This window comes from Macrobrachium rosenbergii, chromosome 10, assembly GCF_040412425.1.
Source record: "Macrobrachium rosenbergii isolate ZJJX-2024 chromosome 10, ASM4041242v1, whole genome shotgun sequence".
Lineage (NCBI taxonomy): Eukaryota > Metazoa > Arthropoda > Malacostraca > Decapoda > Palaemonidae > Macrobrachium > Macrobrachium rosenbergii.
Window position 1 is genome coordinate 45050054 of NC_089750.1, and position 19087 is coordinate 45069140.

At 38.0% G+C, this 19087-nt stretch overlaps 1 protein-coding gene across 9 annotated transcripts in view; it reads right to left on the bottom strand.

Moving 5' to 3' along the window:
• Positions 1 to 19087, bottom strand: part of LOC136842616 (transmembrane and coiled-coil domains protein 2-like) — a 499544-nt gene that overhangs the window by 178652 nt on the left and 301805 nt on the right. For 2 of the 9 annotated variants that reach the window (XM_067110213.1, XM_067110209.1), the window contains exon 1: positions 7009 to 7082. The exons of the other annotated variants lie outside the window; for them this stretch is intronic. The gene's annotated coding sequence lies outside the window, so the exon portion shown is untranslated. Of the gene's footprint in view, positions 1 to 7008; positions 7083 to 19087 lie in introns of those variants that run through there. 9 annotated transcript variants of the gene reach the window in all.

Here is a 19087-nt window from a genome sequence, read left to right on the forward strand (position 1 = left end):
TATGTATATGTATGTGTATGTGTATATATATATATATATATATGTATAAATACACAATATATACATATACATATATATATATATATATATATATATATATATATATATATATATATATATATATATATTTTGCCTTCAATTATTTTTCTGTATCATCTGACTGTCTTATTCACAAACCGACGTTTTATTTCATGAAAGTTACTCTGAAAGTTAAAGTTCTTTTAGGACTGTTCCACAGAAATGTGTGTCCATTTTGGAAAACATAAACAGCAGTAATGATGAAAAGCTGGAGTTTCCCAAGATGAATAAAACCAAATACAATAAAGAACACTGCATTAGAACAAGATTAAGAAAATAACTATCTATCTATCTTTCTATATATGTGTGTGCGTATGTGTGTGTGTGTGTGTGACGAACCACCTATTCGTTTCAATTTCACATCATTTATGTGAACTGTGCACCCTTTTTTTTTCTTATACAAAGTCCAACCCCAAAACAAGTGGCAAAAGAACAATCTATAAATGCAAGGTCGGTTATGCATGTAATGAAATTAAGATTATGTGGAAACAGCATTTCTGATCCAAGTCGCCAAATAATATTGAACACAAATAAAAATGTTTATAGCTGGTGAAACTTCCAAGGCACAAAATACACCATAACGTACGGCAAAAATAGAAATGAAAAGCTTAAACACACTCCAAGTGGAAATTGGGCAGAGAACTAAATTTCTTTAATTGTTTACATAAAGTCACCTTCAGCTAATTGCATATTCATTCCATATATTAGAAGTGCACCCTTTTAATCCTAGTTCAGTGTCCAGGGTAATAAATAAAAAAACCCTTCTTTTTAAGGATTTACTTCCATAGTCCGAGGGAACCGACATAATCCTGCATAAAGAAAGACAAAGAAGAGAGGAAGAAAAAAGTACGGAGCATAGCCTAACCATGAATAAGTATTACAATTACAACACGAGAATATCGTATCTGGGTGAAATTCCTGTTTACAGTTCGAAACATCACCGGATCATGCATATGGTCTCGGTAATTCTGAATTCTGTGTATGAGAGAGAGAGAGAGAGAGAGAGAGAGAGAGAGAGAGAGAGAGAGAGAGAGAGAGAGGAAATTCCGATGTCAAAAGACGACACAGGAAAAGATAGAAAATATGCTGTATTCACAAAAGGAACTTTGGGAACAAGGTATCCAGTGACAGTCAATAAAAATAAATTCCTTTTGTAAGCGATACCGGTACTTTATCAATGTTTGCATAAAACATCTACAACTGAGGTCATAACGTAGAGCGTCAACGAGCCATGAAGCTGGCAGGCCCATCTTCATAACTCATATAGCTAATACCATTCTGACAGGACTCTCTCTCTCTCTCTCTCTCTCTCTCTCTCTCTCTCTCTCTCTCTCTCTCTCTCTCTCTGTTCTGATAGAGTTATCAACACTAATTGTACGTCAGACCGGGTAATGAAATGTTCATACATCATCAATCATCTAAAAGTGGAATCAGCGACATGACCCACCCTTCGTCCAACAACAACAAAACCAGGTTGTGATTTTATACCTGCTTACGTCATTGCAAGGCGCCCCGCACCCCCCACCTCCAGCCCCCACGACTTAACCACGACACTTTCATCCCTTTTGACTTACCACGACAAGGCCCCAGGTCATCCTTTACACATCCCACTCGAGTCCTTTTCCTCTTCCCCTTCCCCCTTCCGCTCCTTTCACGAGTACTTCTTCCGATGCCACAAGTACTCGACCTACTTGACGATAACTTTCAGACAGAATGCCAAATGAACCAGGGTTTCTGTGAGAAAACATGAGACCTCGTCATTCGATAACAAAGTTCATTTTGGAGAAAGTCGATTCGATTCTACAGCAACGTAACTGGAAACCTGGCAGCAAATAAGTTCCTTTAAAGATAATGACTTTTTTTTAATACACTTAACACAAACTGTATTATAAAAAAATAAAATATCGCTCAATTCTTAACCTAGACATTACATGGACGAACACTTGATGTTTCGAAAAGGTGAATCTACGCAAAAACAGCATCTTTAAATAGGACGCTGTCATTCCACCCGGCATCCTTGTTGACAAAATCTACCTCATAGTTCACTGGCTACTTTCCTGATGGGACCAATTTGTTACCTGGCCTCTTTCGAGACTTTCTATTTTTAGCTCTTTGTGTTCAACCTATGCCATTTCGACCAAATGTTCAAGTCTGATGAAACTGGTCATCATGTAAAAAAGAAGCTGGGTTAGATATATATATATATATATATATATATATATATATATATATATATATATATATATATATATATATATTTCAATATATATATTTCAATCAAAACATTCTCGCTATCATCAACGTATTTGCCCACTGCATAATGTCTTCAAAACAAATCTTGAACTGATAAAACCAAAGTGATAAGACATTATCTTCCTTAAAAAAGAAACTAAATATATGCACGGTACCCTTCCCGAAGCATCACCGGACGATTGATGAATCTATTCCAAACTTTTTCAACTGACTGCCCGTCATCCAATAAATGACGCCCCACCCCTCCACACAAGATCAGCATTAAAAATAACTTGAACAAATGAACTGTAATCTTACGTGTTTCTTAATCAAACGCTCAAACGAAATTATTCACTCAAAATAGGCCCAAAGCCAAACGACACGGCTGGGTAATGCTCCAGTAATATACTAATGATCACTGCGAGTTTGTGATACATACAAGTATCCAAAAAGAAGCGAGCATTTGAACGTCCTATAAACCTAAGCTATTCAAAAAGCATCAACTCCGCATTCAACGGGATTCGTTTTGAAATATCAGCGGGAACCATTCAAGACATTTTTACGTCCTGAAAAAGACGATAAAGAACGAGAAATGAATCAGGTGCACACTAAAACATACACACACGCACATGGTCATAGTATACACACGCAAACACATTTCAACATGCACAAGAGCCATAAATACGCAACTCAGCACAGAAACACATGCAGCATAAATACTAGTAACCACAAACACACAAATGAAAATTACAAGCAACTCGTTATGAGCGCACAGAATACCATATTAAAGAATAAAAACAAAAACAACCACCCAAAGTTCTGTTGCATCGACCGACCTTTTTCTTAAGTACAGACTCAATACCCGAAACCTTCCTATCAATTCTGAAACCGGTATTTTGCTCTCCCGTTAGATTGCTGTACAGACCATGCAGGGGGCTGTTGGTGTCTTCGTGAAATTTTGGCAACATTGTAAAATTCACCCCATCGAGGGCTGACACAGTGAAAGGATGGCACTTCTGGGAGGTGGTTACAGAGGCCTATTGCCTATTTACATCAATAACCGAGAGAAGCAAGGCGTCACAACAATTTTTTGACCGATTGGACACGACAGAGAATGGCAAGCTGAAAAGTATCGAATCACTTCGCAGAATTTAAAGTTGGAATACACGGATGAAATATATATATATATATATATATATATATATATATATATATATATATATATATATATATATATATATATATATATATATATATATATATATATATATATATATATATATATATATGTATGTGTATGTGTGTGTGTGTGAGCTGTAAGAGTTATTACTGCCTGGGCCTACGGCCAAATTCCATTACACTAAATCCTTGCCGAGACGTCTTCATGAATTAGTCGTTTATGCGTGCTGTTTTACCTCGTCAGTTCAAGACTCTATCGGGTTTCTCTCTTACTTTAGTATCCAAATAACTATATTTACACACAAAAAATCACATACACCTAAAATGATAACCTTTATCACGGTAAGTAAAATTAAATTTTAAATATGTGCCAGGTATATATCCACGAAACACGGTGTAAGATCTGTACATCATCGCCTGCAAGCAAACCAAACCTATTCTCTTACCTTCAAGGCCGAATAAGTGCTTCAGTAGCTTCATTACCGCTTCAAACCTGCACGTGGAAGCCCCATGAGATCATCAGATTTGCACACCCTTTGATTTCGTATTTGGCATTTCATGTTTTTTTCTCTCTGCCACAATGCCTCACCATTTCCCGGCAACATTCCCATACCGCTTTTTAACATTCAAGCATCTTGGCAATCATCCATTTCCGTCCCTCCGACGCTATAAATTAGGGACATACCCTCCAAATTGCTTCTTCTCTCGCGCTCTCCTCAAACCACACAGAATACTTAAAAACCGCTTAAATCTACTATTTTTACCCGCTAACTGCAAACAGAACATCTCTTTCATTCCAGTACATTATAAGTATGAAAACAAAAAAATTTACCTGAAAGTGAAAATGATTCCGGGCTTCACGTCAATTAATCACTCTCCCAATTCCCACGAAAAAATGAAGTCATTGTGTTCACACCACGCAGTCTCTACAAAACAAACAGCAAACAAATAAGAACTGCCGCAAATTCAGCAACGTATGCTACCAGTGAAACTCCTATTCCCGAGCAAACCCTTCACAGAACTGTTACGGCAAAATAATTCTTCGACGAACATTCTTGACTTAAACCTGTTGAACTTTGCCCTTTCCTATATTAATAAGGACTCATATATCCTCAACCAATTCTCTTCAAAGCACCTTCGTTAGGAATGCGACCACCTTATATTCTTTACAATTTTCGCTGCTTCTATCGAAACACATCTCACCCTTTCTAAGCCTATTTCACCACGCATTACGCACATTTCCTAAGTATATATTTCCACACTTTTTCCGCGATTCCCTTCATTTTTAAGAGCCTCAGCATTAATCCGTTACAGATATTTTCCTGAACTGTCTATCATAAATTTTCTCCCAAAATCGTCTATTTCCTGAATGACTCTATGACCATTTTATACTGATTTAGGAAACGAAAACTCTTCGTTCTCTCCCTTGAACTTCTTTAGGGTACTCTTCATGCCATAGCTTTGTCTATTGGCCTCTTTTGGAAGGCAGTAATTAAGTATATTTAAGAGTATCACATCTACTTCGCCCTTTTCTGCTCCTCTGATATCAGCATCTACTACCGCAAATACTTAATTATTACCACTGGGCTACTCAAATCCTCTATCCATTTCTAATCCTGCTCATCTAATCCTACACATAATTCATTTATCTCCTTGCTGTCTTCTCATCACACACTATGGTCTTATCAACAGCACACACGAGCTCGCGTGCATATGTTCAATGTATGTATGTATGTATGTATGTATGTATGTATGTATGTATGTATGTATGTATGTATGTATATACATATATATTCACATACATGTATACCTTTACTTGGTTGTAGGTTAGGCAATTACTTTTTCCCCTCTCCTTATTTTCATCCAAATGCATTGCATTTTCCATTATTACAACAAAATATATTATACTCTGAGCACTTAACATTACTAACATAATGTGATATAATAACTGAGCAAATAAAATATATGGACCACCCTCTGAAATGCTAATTTACCACGAAGACAGGTTTTTTTACTGGAAGCTTTGAAAACCTCTTTACGGCTTGGTAGTTAGTTCAAATAATAAGGCGTAAGTTTAAGAGAGCACTATATCAAGAAAACGAAAAACCAAAAACAAAATCTCAACGCAAGAAATAGCTATAGAGCGCAACAGAACTGGACAAATCCAGTTTGAGAGGAGGGAGAAAAAATCATTAGTTATACCAACCCACAAATCAAATAATATAAGACACAACATTAACGTTGAAGAAATATATAAAACACTCAAAATTTAAGTGGGTTAGGTCCACTGAGAGAGAGAGAGAGAGAGAGAGAGAGAGAGAGAGAGAGAGAGAGAGAGAGAGAGAGAGAGAGAGAGAGAGAAACACACTTATATCAGCCCACCAATTAAACTTAACGAAACGTGACCCGAATTTCCAGGGCACTTCCAGTACACATGAGAACTCCAGATCTGGCGGCGTAGGTCCCTACACCAATATAAGAGAACACAGGAATACAAACCGTCTTGTTCCAACGTCACCAGAAGAAAGCGAGACTCGTTAGGGCTCGCTCTCTTCGTTGCTTCTTGAGAGCTTCTCCGGATTCATTCAAGAAGTGTTACTTACCTACTCGTGCGTCCAGTATATTTTTTGCTTACTATATCAGATATGTGCATAAATGCTGATCTTTGGAATGGGATGTCGATCACCGATAAAAAATGAACTTGGAATTTGAATCACATAGAATCCGTAAGCATTTTGCTCTTTGCTGGAGAGCAATTACATTTGACTTCGTTAGGCTAAAATTCTTTCCAGCTACTAGTAACAAGAAATAAAACAAAGCTACTCATTAGCAAACTATACAATTTTTTCATAGACGATTTAGGCAATACACTACATCATCTACCATTTGAACCGGAGCTCAACAAACAAACGTTGACAAATAACATGTCGGTCTTTAATCCCAGGAGAGTAAAAGATAATCTGTAAATTGAACTTTGAAGAAATACAAGGCTACTCTGAGAAAATGAGAGCAGTTCAGTCCAATTACGTTAAAACGTCCTGATTACGCATTTTTCGTAAGAGTTTTTCACTGGAATTCCATTAAGGTCAGACACTTTCTGTTCCTCAATCCTCTTCCTTTTCGAAGTACTGAGGAACCTTTGTATCATTAAATTTACTTCAATTCAGGGAAGCGGACTTCCAAGAAAGGACTCGCCATCTCTTTCCAGGTCTGACACAAAATAATCACAGTGCAGAGAAGAACGGGTACGAGATGTCAGCCATTTCAAGGAAAGCACTGAAACACAGGCCACAAAATCGCACAGACACTGGCGTATATATTAAACACGCGACGTATGTAGTTACGCCCACTGAGCGACGGAAACGGGATAGGTATAGGTAAGGGAGAACAACTCAAACTGGAAAGCCGTCGAAGTCGAATGTGCGGGGGGGAACTGTGAAAATAAATATGTATGAGTAATAAGAGGAGGAGGAGGAAGAGAATAGGAAAATTAAGAAGGGGTGTGAGGGTGGCACATACCACGCGCGCGTGCAACCTATGTGGGTGCCAGTGATCGACTGAGACACAACATGGACTGCCAGCCCGCTTGCCACTCACTCTCAAGCTACGCCGTGATGCTGCTGCTGCTGCTGCTTCTCTCTCCCTAAACACCAAGTTCTTTGTCAGAGAGAGAGAGAGAGAGAGAGAGAGAGAGAGAAGAAATTTATGAGAATGATGCCCTTGCCTTCTACGATGTCGGAGAAATCCAGGGTTACCTCGTCAGTCTCCTCGACTTATTTGCTCTGTTATTTTTCGGAGATATAGCAACTGGGCATTCCCCTTTCGCCGATTTACTGATAAAATTACAATTACGAAGAAAGACCAGCTGTTTCAACCCTCTAACACAATTGTTTTTTTAATATTGTCTCTTCAAAATGCACAGTCATTCATACGGCATACGGCAACAGGGCCATTAATTTAGATGCCCATACGTGAAATTATTGGAACTCGTTGATGAGAACGCACCAAATGTTTTCGTATATGCAACCGGTAACAGATCCTTAGCTAACGCGCCACCAGCATTCCCAGGTATGGACTGAGAGATTCCGTTGACCATTCTTCAAAGGACCCAAAGCATGGAGAAAAGAAGAAGGACAAAAGCTCGGGTACAAGGGGCGAATCAACATTAGTGAGGCTTTCACGGCAGCAAGAGGTGATATGGCCTGGGGAGATGATCAAAATCGAATCCATAAAGAAAAACACATAGAGAGAGAGAGAGAGAGAGAGAGAGAGAGAGAGAGAGAGAGAGAGAGAGAGAGAGAGAGAGAGAGATCACCATAAAATAATCCCATAGGCAAGAGTAGTTTTAAATTTTAATTCTTATCGAAAACAAGCTTCAGAGAGAGAGAGAGAGAGAGAGAGAGAGAGAGAGAGAGAGAGAGAGAGAGAGAGAGAGAATCACCATAAAATAATCCCATAGGCAAGAGTAGATTTAAATTTTAATTCCTATCGAAAACAAGCTTCACACACGCAGAGAGAGAGAGAGAGAGAGAGAGAGAGAGAGAGAGAGAGAGAGAGAGAGAGAGAGAGAGAGAGAGAGAATTCAAGATGACCAAATTATTTTTTAACGACAAAATGTAACCTTACCAAAATCCACTTGAAACGCTTAATAAAGGTGACCTTCCCTTGAAGTACTTCTCTCCCGCACGAGATGGTCGGAATTAAAGCCTTCCGTTTTCATTACATGACAAGACCAAGTACTACAAACGAGTTACCGGAAGTTTACGAGCATGATTCAAGGGTTCTTTTCGTTTTTTTTTTCATAAATCGTACTCCTTTTGTCTGTCAACACGCTGCTGGTAATTAGACTAGCATATTAATAACTTGCATTTTTTTTATAATATAATACAACGTACATCTAACTTATGCAAAGAATGAATTTCCTTCAACATAAGCTCCAGTGTCTATACTCGAATTACAACTCTTGAACATCAGTATTAGAACTATTTTTCATTATAAACAAACACTCTTCAAAGGAATGTTTATCAAGCAATTACCATGAATAATAAATTAATAACACTCCGTTTGTCAGTACATGTAAACAAACAAACCTATTACCAGAAATATAATTACCGCTAACGCGTTTCTTCTAAATGAATGAGTTCACATGTGCTTACAAGGGAGTTTTTCCAGAAATCTCAATCCTGATGACACAAAACTAACGAATCTATCTAGCAAAACTGTCAATAGCCGAAGGAAAGCAAAAGCATTTCATAAAAAAACAACAACAGGGGAACAATCGTATGTATAATTCAATATCTTTCCCGTTTACATTGTCTCAAGGTTACAGAATTTAATTGGAACACAACAGTTACACAGGTAACGTGACCTCATCGATCCGGTGATGTTTCATCAAAAATGTCATTCAGACGAACGATCTTCTATTTTCATATAATTCAATAACATTTCAGTGTGCACGAGAGAGAGAGAGAGAGAGAGAGAGAGAGAGAGAGAGAGAGAGAGAGAGAGAGAGAGAGAGAGAGAGTCCCAATTCCAATCCATCGATGTATCGAAGAGTCAAGTCTCCTTAAGGCCGAACGAGGCAGTAAATATCGCATATTGTGAGGCAGAGGTGTGCACTGAATATCGGGTTCAGTTATGTGCATGATGCAGAAACCTCCCATCCCCCTCCCCAAAACACCCACCCCATACTCACTGCATTATGCCCGTATGGTTCCGCACGAGAGTGACGGTGACATGCATGTCAGGCATATCCAAATGGAGTGCCGCAATACGAAAGGGACACGGAAAAGGAGGAATAGGGAGGGAGGGAGGGAGGGAGAGAACAGGGAGTCGGAAATGGGATGTGGCTGAGGGAGAAGCTGAGGAGGAGCAGGAAGTAAAAGAGGAAAGCTTGACCTTCAGTGAGGTTGGAACCTGGCTCTAACCACGTTGTTCCAAAAGTGACAAGTTAACATCAGATCATTTTTCCACCAATAAAACGAAACTGAACTTTGTTTTAATTACTGAAAATTAATGAATTCTGATATCCATAAAACAATACTCTTTTTTCTAATGAAAGAATATAGCTATTCTAATAAAAAACCTACATAGCATCATGGCAATTGGAAACTTTCATATCCCAGGGCAATTAATGTCAGCGATGATCCAAATGATCAAGTTCAAGTTATTACAGAAGAATAATGTCAGCGATGATCCAAATGATCAAGTTCAAGTTGTTACAGAAGAATAATGTTCAAAATTGCCTCCCCTAATCACCATGCAGAAATATTAGTCTTCCACAAACTTCTGAGGCATTTTGAAGATAAATGCATTCCAACCCCAAACCTGAAAACATTTGGGTGAAAGTTGCTGCTCCATTCATCTTTTGATATTCGGGCACATTTCCAAAATTGTATCCCACCTAATGTCTCGGGATAGTGAAAAGAATTCTATAAGACTTCAAATCTGATATTCCCGACAGGTAAATAACTTTTTTATGAATGATCTGGGCAAATACACAAAATCTATGGATGTTCTTTACGCATTAACGTACTTACCATACATGCATAGTCAGTAAAATTACACGGCAAATTTGAACTTTGCAAGGAAAACAAATTTTTTAAGAAATAAATTTACAAAACTATAGTATATTCATTCGTTTTGCATGCGGTTTCTCTGCTGCTGTTACTGAAGAACACGATAAACAGGCAAAACTAGAAAAGCACTTAATAATTAACAATAAACAAACGAGTATTCCTCTCTCTCTCTCTCTCTCTCTCTCTCTGAAAATATTCTCAATGCGTGCTGGAGTGCCCGCTCTCCACAGCGTCTCGACGAACAAAGACTGTCTACAAAAACCCACCAGGTGTCACAGCAATCTAAAGATTCATGATGGAAATCCGGAAGACTGTTTTGTAACATGCGGAGTTCACAACATATACGGCAATATAAGGCAAGTCTTGGACTTCCATCACTATAACTCTGCAAAAATGATTCGGTCCAATTTCCTACAATTCAAATGTGCCCTCCTACACAGTTGGCCTGATTGAAACAAAATCTAATTTCGGGGGAGGGGGGGGGGATCACCATCGTGTCCTTCTTACGACTAATCTATCAAACCTCGATCTTAGTTTCCCATCCAAGTTATGTTCGACCGACATCCTCTTTGCGGAAGTCCTGGAAATAACCTGTGGTCCTACCAGATATGTGGTATTCGAGTAAGTTTCTTGGACATGTTTCCTGTTTATACTTTTACTCGCCCTTTGTACACTGGTTTTTAGCTCATCACTCTTCTGTTTTACATTAGTAACTGGTGAATTCACAACATCCACATTCCAATCTACAACACCTTCTCAGGTCCCTCCAATCACCTCTCACGATATTTACACTGACGAGCTATACCGTTCCATGTCATCAACTCATCCCTCAGTAATGATTAAGCCTATTCTCCGCTTCTCCCTCCACCTCCCGGTCACTATACTGTCTGCATACAAACTCAGATTACTCCTTCCTCAATCCACCCTGATCTCAAGTGAGCCTCTGAATGAGAACCCAAAATCTTCCCTCGTCTAATGACTCCCAGTCACAATCTAAGGTTTTCTTTTTCAGTCGACTTCTTCTCACAACATTTTAATACTTTTTCTTAGAAAAAATAAATTATCTCTGAGTTAATTACCTTTCAGGAGTTTAAACAGGTACAAAGTGAATTTTTAATAATTAAAATTGTCAAATGTATGTCATAAAAATGGTTCATTCTAATATAAATTATTCTCATTATTATACATTTTTAAATATTTATTTGCCGTAAAGTTGCCTGAGTCTTTTCCCTGTTCCCCTTCCTTACTCGAGGTATATCAATGGTAATTCGTCAAATCAATAAAACTGGTCTAAATTCCGATAATACCCTTTCTCACTCTCTGGAAAGCTAACCTTAAACTGTAATCTTAACGATCATTGCCCCTCTGAGTAGGCACAAATAAATGTAGTTCATATCTCACCTCATACTTATGTTGAATAGGGTTCATGAATCTTCAAGGGTTTTAAAATTTTTCAGGCCTATAATTTTTTCTAATTACATTATCTCTCGTCATGCAACAAGGGGGGCCATTACTCTCCTTAAAAGTTAGAATGACTACTCTTTTTCGTTATGTTCTCCCAATCAAATTATGTGCGAAATGTAATGCTTTAGGTTCCAGATAGCACAATAGGCAACTTGTGCATGACAGAAAGGGCCACCTGGGCAAATACATATTCGCTAACATGCCCAAGCCTTACATGTTCTTGAAACAGTTTACTTTGCGTGAAACCATTCACCTGTGTTATTTTCCTAACAGCTACTGTATTTGCATAAATCGTATATTAACAAGTTGCCAAGTAGGTTCTTAACCACACGCTTCCACCATGTCAGTCAAATATCATCTTATACTGTTTTCAATTCTAAACCGATTTCGGATACCTTTTCTCAGTTTGAAGAAGCGTTTTGGACCTGGTCAATTTGTTTTCACTGACCGTCCAACTCAACGTTAAAGCCAGATTTCCCATCTTTTTTTTTATTTCCTTCATGTATACTATCTATTACACGAAAACAGTTTCACTTTCCTTGTAGTTCAGTGTTCATAACATCACAATCTCAAAAGCTCTTTACAGTTTAGAAAATTATTAGTGCGTCATTTTCTTAAAATCTTCCTGTAATGTCTCATCTCTACATATACATCACAATTAACACACTAAAATCACCGGTTTTTTAGTACTTTGACAATCACCCAGTTTTTCAATCTACGAAACCTATACCCGATGCCAAAACACGATTAAAAAGATTCATAACGACGCCTGACATTCCACCTGTTCGACCTTAAAACATCTCTGATGTCAAGACCATCTTCTGAGGAGACTTTATAATCTTATAACTGTCTAATGTCAGTGACTGCAGGCCCCTCAACAGTTGGCCAAGTCCCCTTTGCCTAGCAATAACTCTTCAACAAGTGGATTCGGTCTATTCAATACAACATCGAAATGGTGTCGCCAACAAACTCCTTTATGTATGTATCGTTAAAAGATTTCGTTTGTAAAATTCAATGGTATTTTCCTAAGACTGCCCACTTTCCTTGTCAATTCATTAACAGACTGACAGACCATTCCTCGGGAACTTTGAGATATTTAGAATTTGTAGGAAAGCAACTTTGTATAATTTTACATGAAAAAATCGACTTGAAGTCAAGACTGGTGTGATGCAGGAAGGATTCTATCCTTTGGTTATATCCTGTGGTTATATTTTTTTGTTATGCAGCGTTGACACTGTTAAAAAAAATGAGGGTATATTATATTTGGAGAGGGAATAGAAAGCTTCTAGATCTTGACTATGTTGACAACATTGAGCTGATGCAGGAATGCAGCAGGTATTAGTGTTTGGTTATGAGGCAGATTAAGTAAATTTTTTTGTTGAGAGGTTAAAATCGGAAATAATATAATTGTAAAGATCATCATGCAGTATCTTATTGAAGATGAAGTGATAAAAGTACACTAAGGTTTAGGGTTCAAGTTTGTTTCAGAAGGATCACTAAAATACGGATTTGAAGAATGGATAAAAAAAAAAAAGGCAGGACGAGCCCTTAAAATGCTGAAAAGTGTGAAATAATCCAGGCTCCAGGTGAACATAAAAATAAGAATATACAATTCTGTGGCTGGACCGATTGTGATATATGGACAGGAATCACACTTCAGCTAAGGTATGTCAGACAGGATGGTGGTAGATTTGAAAGCAAAATCTTGAGAACGATATGAATTACGAGGCACGACAGAGTAGCTAACAAGAAGGTAAGAGAATCAATTAGAATGATACCCTTCAATGACTGAGACTGTCCAGACGTAAGTGGATGGGAAACATTAAAAGAACAGATGGTACACTGGTGCAGGGAGCACCAGGGTAGACTGTTGCTGAGAGAAGGCATGGAAAGCTAAGCCTAGCAAGACATGGCCAAAAAATACACAGATGGGAAAAAAAAGTGCTGTAATGACCTGAGGAAACCAGCACAGGACACACATTTGGAGACGAAGATTCAATGAGGCCCTATGCATTCCCTAGGGTTCAGCAGAAATTGATTGACTGACTGATACTTCTTTTCTATAGTGTATCTTCTTTCTTGCGGCACCATCTCCCCAGACGAAGTCTTTTGTATTCAGCATTCAGCTTTTCCCAATCTGGACATGGGATTTGATAACAGCAGCCGCAGCAGCAGCAGCAGCAGCAGCAAAAAAAAAAGTTTTACCTTTTACATGAGAGAGAGAGAGAGAGAGAGAGAGAGAGTAGGGGTAGGAAGAATGTTATAAAATGGGGGTTTAATAACCAGCAGCAACAAGAATTTCCCTGTTTTAGAGCGAGAGAGAGAGAGAGAGAGAGAGCGCACTGCAACATAATATCTGGGCACGTTCCAAATTCCTCTGAATCAAAACGTCTTATTTTCTAAACTACAAGAATCACACAAAAACGACAGGAATAATAATAATAATAATAATAATAATAATAATAATAATAATAATAATAATAATAATAATAATAATAATAATAATAATAATAATAATACGAAGAAGAAGTGAAAGAAAAAATGCATGAAAATTAAATATGAAGAAACTCATTCACCGACACAGCATGTGTAACTTACACTAAGCCAGGATAAAAACTCTCGCATGCAGAACCATCAACAAAAATGAATAAAAAAAAACTACAATCTGGAACCGAAAGGTTCGGATTTAATTCCAATGGCACTGGAAATAATGGAAACAAAATATCTGGCAAAGTAGCTTGCAGAGGGGAAGTGAAGAGCACTAGACACTAACACCAAAAGGATTTTACGCATTGGCAAAAATATTTTTGCCTACTGTTACTAGCATTTGCATCGACTGTGACTGGCTGTTGCAGACGAGGGATTCGGAAGAATGGGGATGCAGATATTCAATGGATAAATTCCTAGAACAAAATTCAATATTTTACAACAGTATATCTATACACATGCTGTCTGGAATACACGTTAACATGAAGATTATGGATAAAATTGTTAGCACAAGAACAAAGGTGTTCTCCATACTGCACGTACAAAAATTTGCATATACTTCTTAAACAACAAACAAACTTAACCTCACATACAAGTACCTAACATCTCCAGACATAAACATTAAAAAACATACATGAACTATAATTTGAAAAATGACGCAAATAGTATGCAATATGTATGAAAGCCATGAAGTCCAGACACTCTACTTTTTATAGTATCGAAATAACAATGGCAATAAAAATGGTCAAGGAAAAGTCTGCACTTTTCGACATCTCTTTCGCAACAGAGGAAAAAAACTTTAGTTCTCCTGCACGAAACATATGAAAGGAAAGGGCACAAATGAATTAAGGTAACAGATAAAGCTTGTAAACAAACACATACAAATAATACGAAGGGAACAAAGTCTAAATCAAAAGGAAAAAACGACTTTTATGAGGAAATAAACTGGAATAAATAAGGAAAATACGGGGGACATAAAAACAAAAACGGCCATGGCGCTACACAATTTACATAACGACCACCGTAAGAGGCTCATCGGCAGTCCAGTAAATCACTACACGAAGGCACTAAATCAGGAGAGCGTCATTCATACACTTCAAAGTCTAATACGTGCTAATCAAACTCATCAAATTCCATTCAACGAGGAACAAATGTGTTAAATTCGTCGACATCAACTGAATACGTAATGGGCATTAATGAAATACTTATCATTATGGAAGAACCAATTTCGAAATTGAACACCATGAAAATATGAACATTTGATTTTGTAAATTACATGCACTTGCTAAACGTTAGGCTAAAGGAGGAGGGAAATGGACAATCTTATAAATAAACCAATCCCCATGAATGAGGGGAGAAAGCCATTGGCAAGCAGTCCCTCTAGCGCCGAGTATTTCGGTGTCCTCGGTACAACGATGGGAAGGGGTTGGGTGGGGTGGGTGAGTTTACAGGAAGGGAAAGGGGGGAAGGGTTATGAGGCAAGGGAAATGGGGAGGGGTTGAGGTTGTAACAGTTTATGGGAAGAGGATAGGAATAGTAATTGGAAGGAGCAGGGGAAGAAGAGTAAATCTCGGTAATCAAGCCGCACTTCATCTCATTCAGTCACATCTTAGCTTTATTGGGCCGTATGTTAAAGAGGCCCTCAAACACATTAATAAACTAACCTACCCACGCAATCCTGCCGTCCTCCACCAACATCAGATGTATTCACCCAACCTCTAAAAAGTGACAGTTAGCATACTGTTAACGAAGGAGAGCAAGGTTATGAACGCAAAACTGTTGTGCCTACTGAATTCCATCTAACCAGTTGTTAAAACATATAAAAAGACGTCTAGACACGGCAACAACACATGCAACTAAAAATACATAATCTTCATGTAATAAAAAAAAATCCAACTCAAACCCCTGAAACAAAATATAAACACTGATGCGCCTTTCAATCTCCAATTTGTCAGCCAACTTGACTGATTTCCGTGATCGGGCAGCTTCCATACGTGTCTTGGTGTTTCTCAGACAACAAAGGAAGAAATAATTGTGTGTGTGTGTGTGTGTGTGTGTGTGTGTGTGTGTGTGTGTGTGTGTGTGTGTGTGTGTGAGAGAGAGAGAGAGAGAGAGAGAGAGAGAGAGAGAGAGAGAGAGAGAGAGAGAGAGAGAGGCGGGGAGTGAATTCAACTTCAACATCCCGGAAAGACTTTCAACAGCAACTTATAAAACTTTTTCTCTCTCAGTCTCTGGTTTCTTGCAAAGAAACCTGTACCAGCCAGCTGTAGTTACCAACTGGAATAGAGAAATAGTAAGGCAAGATACAAATATTTTGGACAAGACCAGTTTTTGTACGGGACTAATCATTATGCAATAGACATGTTTCTTTAAATACAGTACAAAAAAATCTTATCTGATAGCAGTAATTCAAATTCATAAAAAACGAAAATGAAGCCTGAGCAGCAGACCACAGATGAAGCTCGAAAACATCCTAAACTTGTAAATCCACAGGACACTCATATCTGTAAGATTTTGGGGGCTTTGCCATGGCAAGCAAATCCCAATATATGAGCGCAAGGAATCTAGATATGAATCTTCGGCCTGAGGAACAGAATTGAATAGTATTTGAAATTACGCTCAAAGCTCTAGCTCTGACATTGGAAGTCGTTCACTACCAAAAAGCAACCACACACATACACACACAAATTATCCATCCACGACTTGCCACCATTTTTATTTTATCTTTTTGAATTAGTTTTAATCAAAATCTCCATTCGACTATCCCATTTACTGATCTACAACGCCTACCTACTTGCCTATTTATCGATGGTTTAACACCTACACACGAGCTCCTAGACAATAATCATCTGGGATGTCAATAATCATACTGCTTGTGCTAATTCCCAAATCTAATTTCCTTTTATCTGATCACTCGAAACCCACATTCATCAGTACACCTTCGCTGATCGTACAGAGCCCAGCTGGTGTGTGCATTGTTCCAGAATAAGGAGTCGCTTTAAGATGTTAGACGTCTTGAAGAAAAGGCTATTCTGTTCTTAAAGGAAGGATTATCTTCCCGTTCTTGTTTGAATCTTCACAGATGTGACACTGATAAGGTGACGAGGTTGGAAGGAAGGGGAAAGGCAGTGTCGTCAATTTTCCCCGGACTGACCGACGTTTCGTCAGACGTCACCAAGACCCAGTCCCGTGGGTCTTTCTCGAATGAGCTTATTGCACTGGACCCCAGAAATCATTTGGGGTGGAGGGATATGCATCACCAGTTTCCGATACTTTGCTAGAATATGCTGAATCCTTTCTCTTCAAGAAATATTACATAAAAAGAAGTACCTGTCATTTATCAACACCACACCCGAGTTGACGATAACTGTTCCTTTTCATGATTATCACTTGCATTTTAAGAAATGATGGTAAGCAAAAGTTTTCCGGTCACGTGGACCGGCCATTTAACAGTTCTCACAAGATCTCATTTGTTATTCAAAGTCTGTCTTACCAAAGTCCCCTGATATATATATTATTATTATTATCATTCAGAAGATGAACCCTATTCATATGGAACAAGCCTACAGGGGCCACTGATTTGAAATTCAACCTTCCAAAGAATATGGTGTTCATTGCAAAGAAGTAACAGAAGGAAAAGGTAAATACAGAAAGAAGAGATCAATTTTATTTATAAAGAAAATAATTAAAAGTTAATAAATAGATAAAAATTTACGCAAATTATTAAAATACAAGGAAAATTGCATTTGGATAGTAATTCACTGCATCTTCACTTGAACTTTCTAAGTTCCAATTAACGACATCCTCTGGGAGACTCTCCATAGTCCAAAGGTGTGAGGAATAAGCGACCTCTGGAACTCAGAAGTTCGACAGAGAGGCACAGTTACTGGATGTCGGTGTTGCTGTTCGGCAAATCTGGTTGCTCACGCCAGGAAATGAGGATCAATGCTTATATAATGTTTCTGGCAATAATAGATTATTCTTATCCCAAACTTTATTTCAAAAATGTCCTGTTTACGATTCATTAGGAAGCTCATTTTGTCCATATGCTAAAAAAAAAGAGGTACGAGTGATTGAAGGATATTTATCTATAGGAAGTCATAGTTGAAAGGAAGACCCAAGTCTGTTCGGCATATTTGATGCTGTAAAATTCTTGGCTACCCTTTACGCAAGAAGACAAGCTAGTCTGTCGTTCCCTCGAGTAGCATACAAACGAAAGGCAGCAATTACGATCACAATATCTACCACGCAGATACGAAGGAAGTCATTATATGGCCGCCATTTCATAGTTAAATCTAAGGGACTGATTGAAGTTTTCCCAAGCTACTACGGAATTTCGTCTATTTTGTTTTTATCTTATCAAGAAAATCACATTTTTTTTACCCAGTTGGGTGAAGAGGAACGTCATGCAAACGGTTAAAAGCTCCCATTTTTAATACTTTTTTGACTTGTATTGTTTCAAAATACAGTGTTTGATCACAAGCCTAATTGCAGATTTACACTTATTATTTCCGGTCACAGTAGAATGATGCACCACAGATCATTACTATTATTTTTATTATGATTGCACCAGCCTAAAAATCTGTCAAACAGAAAAATGTATCTACAATCTAGAATACACGCATGTGAAGAAAGGAAGGACTATGGACAACACAGTAACATCTAATCAGAAGATTATTCGACAAACTGGGGCATAAAAGAAAGCATAAAATACAGAAAAACAATATAATCACTGATGACACTTCAAACTAATATTAAAGCTTCTTATAAAGTTTTGAGCAATGGCCCGGGTATTAATGCCAAGGTTACAACTACACGGTTTTACAGGGACTGAAACCCTTCTGAAACGGGGCATCGTGATAAAATACACCGACATAATGTGAATGTACGTGCTCTGCAAAAAGAGAAGCAAGCACTATTCTTGGACTGCAGACGCTAAAGGAGTTAAAAAAAAGGTTCTCTGTTGCAACAACTTCTGTAGAGGAGTCACCCTGGAAGCCTCGTGACAACGATCTGAATCGTTTAATGACAGTACAGACATTTTCTTGAGAATATTAAACCAACTCTCG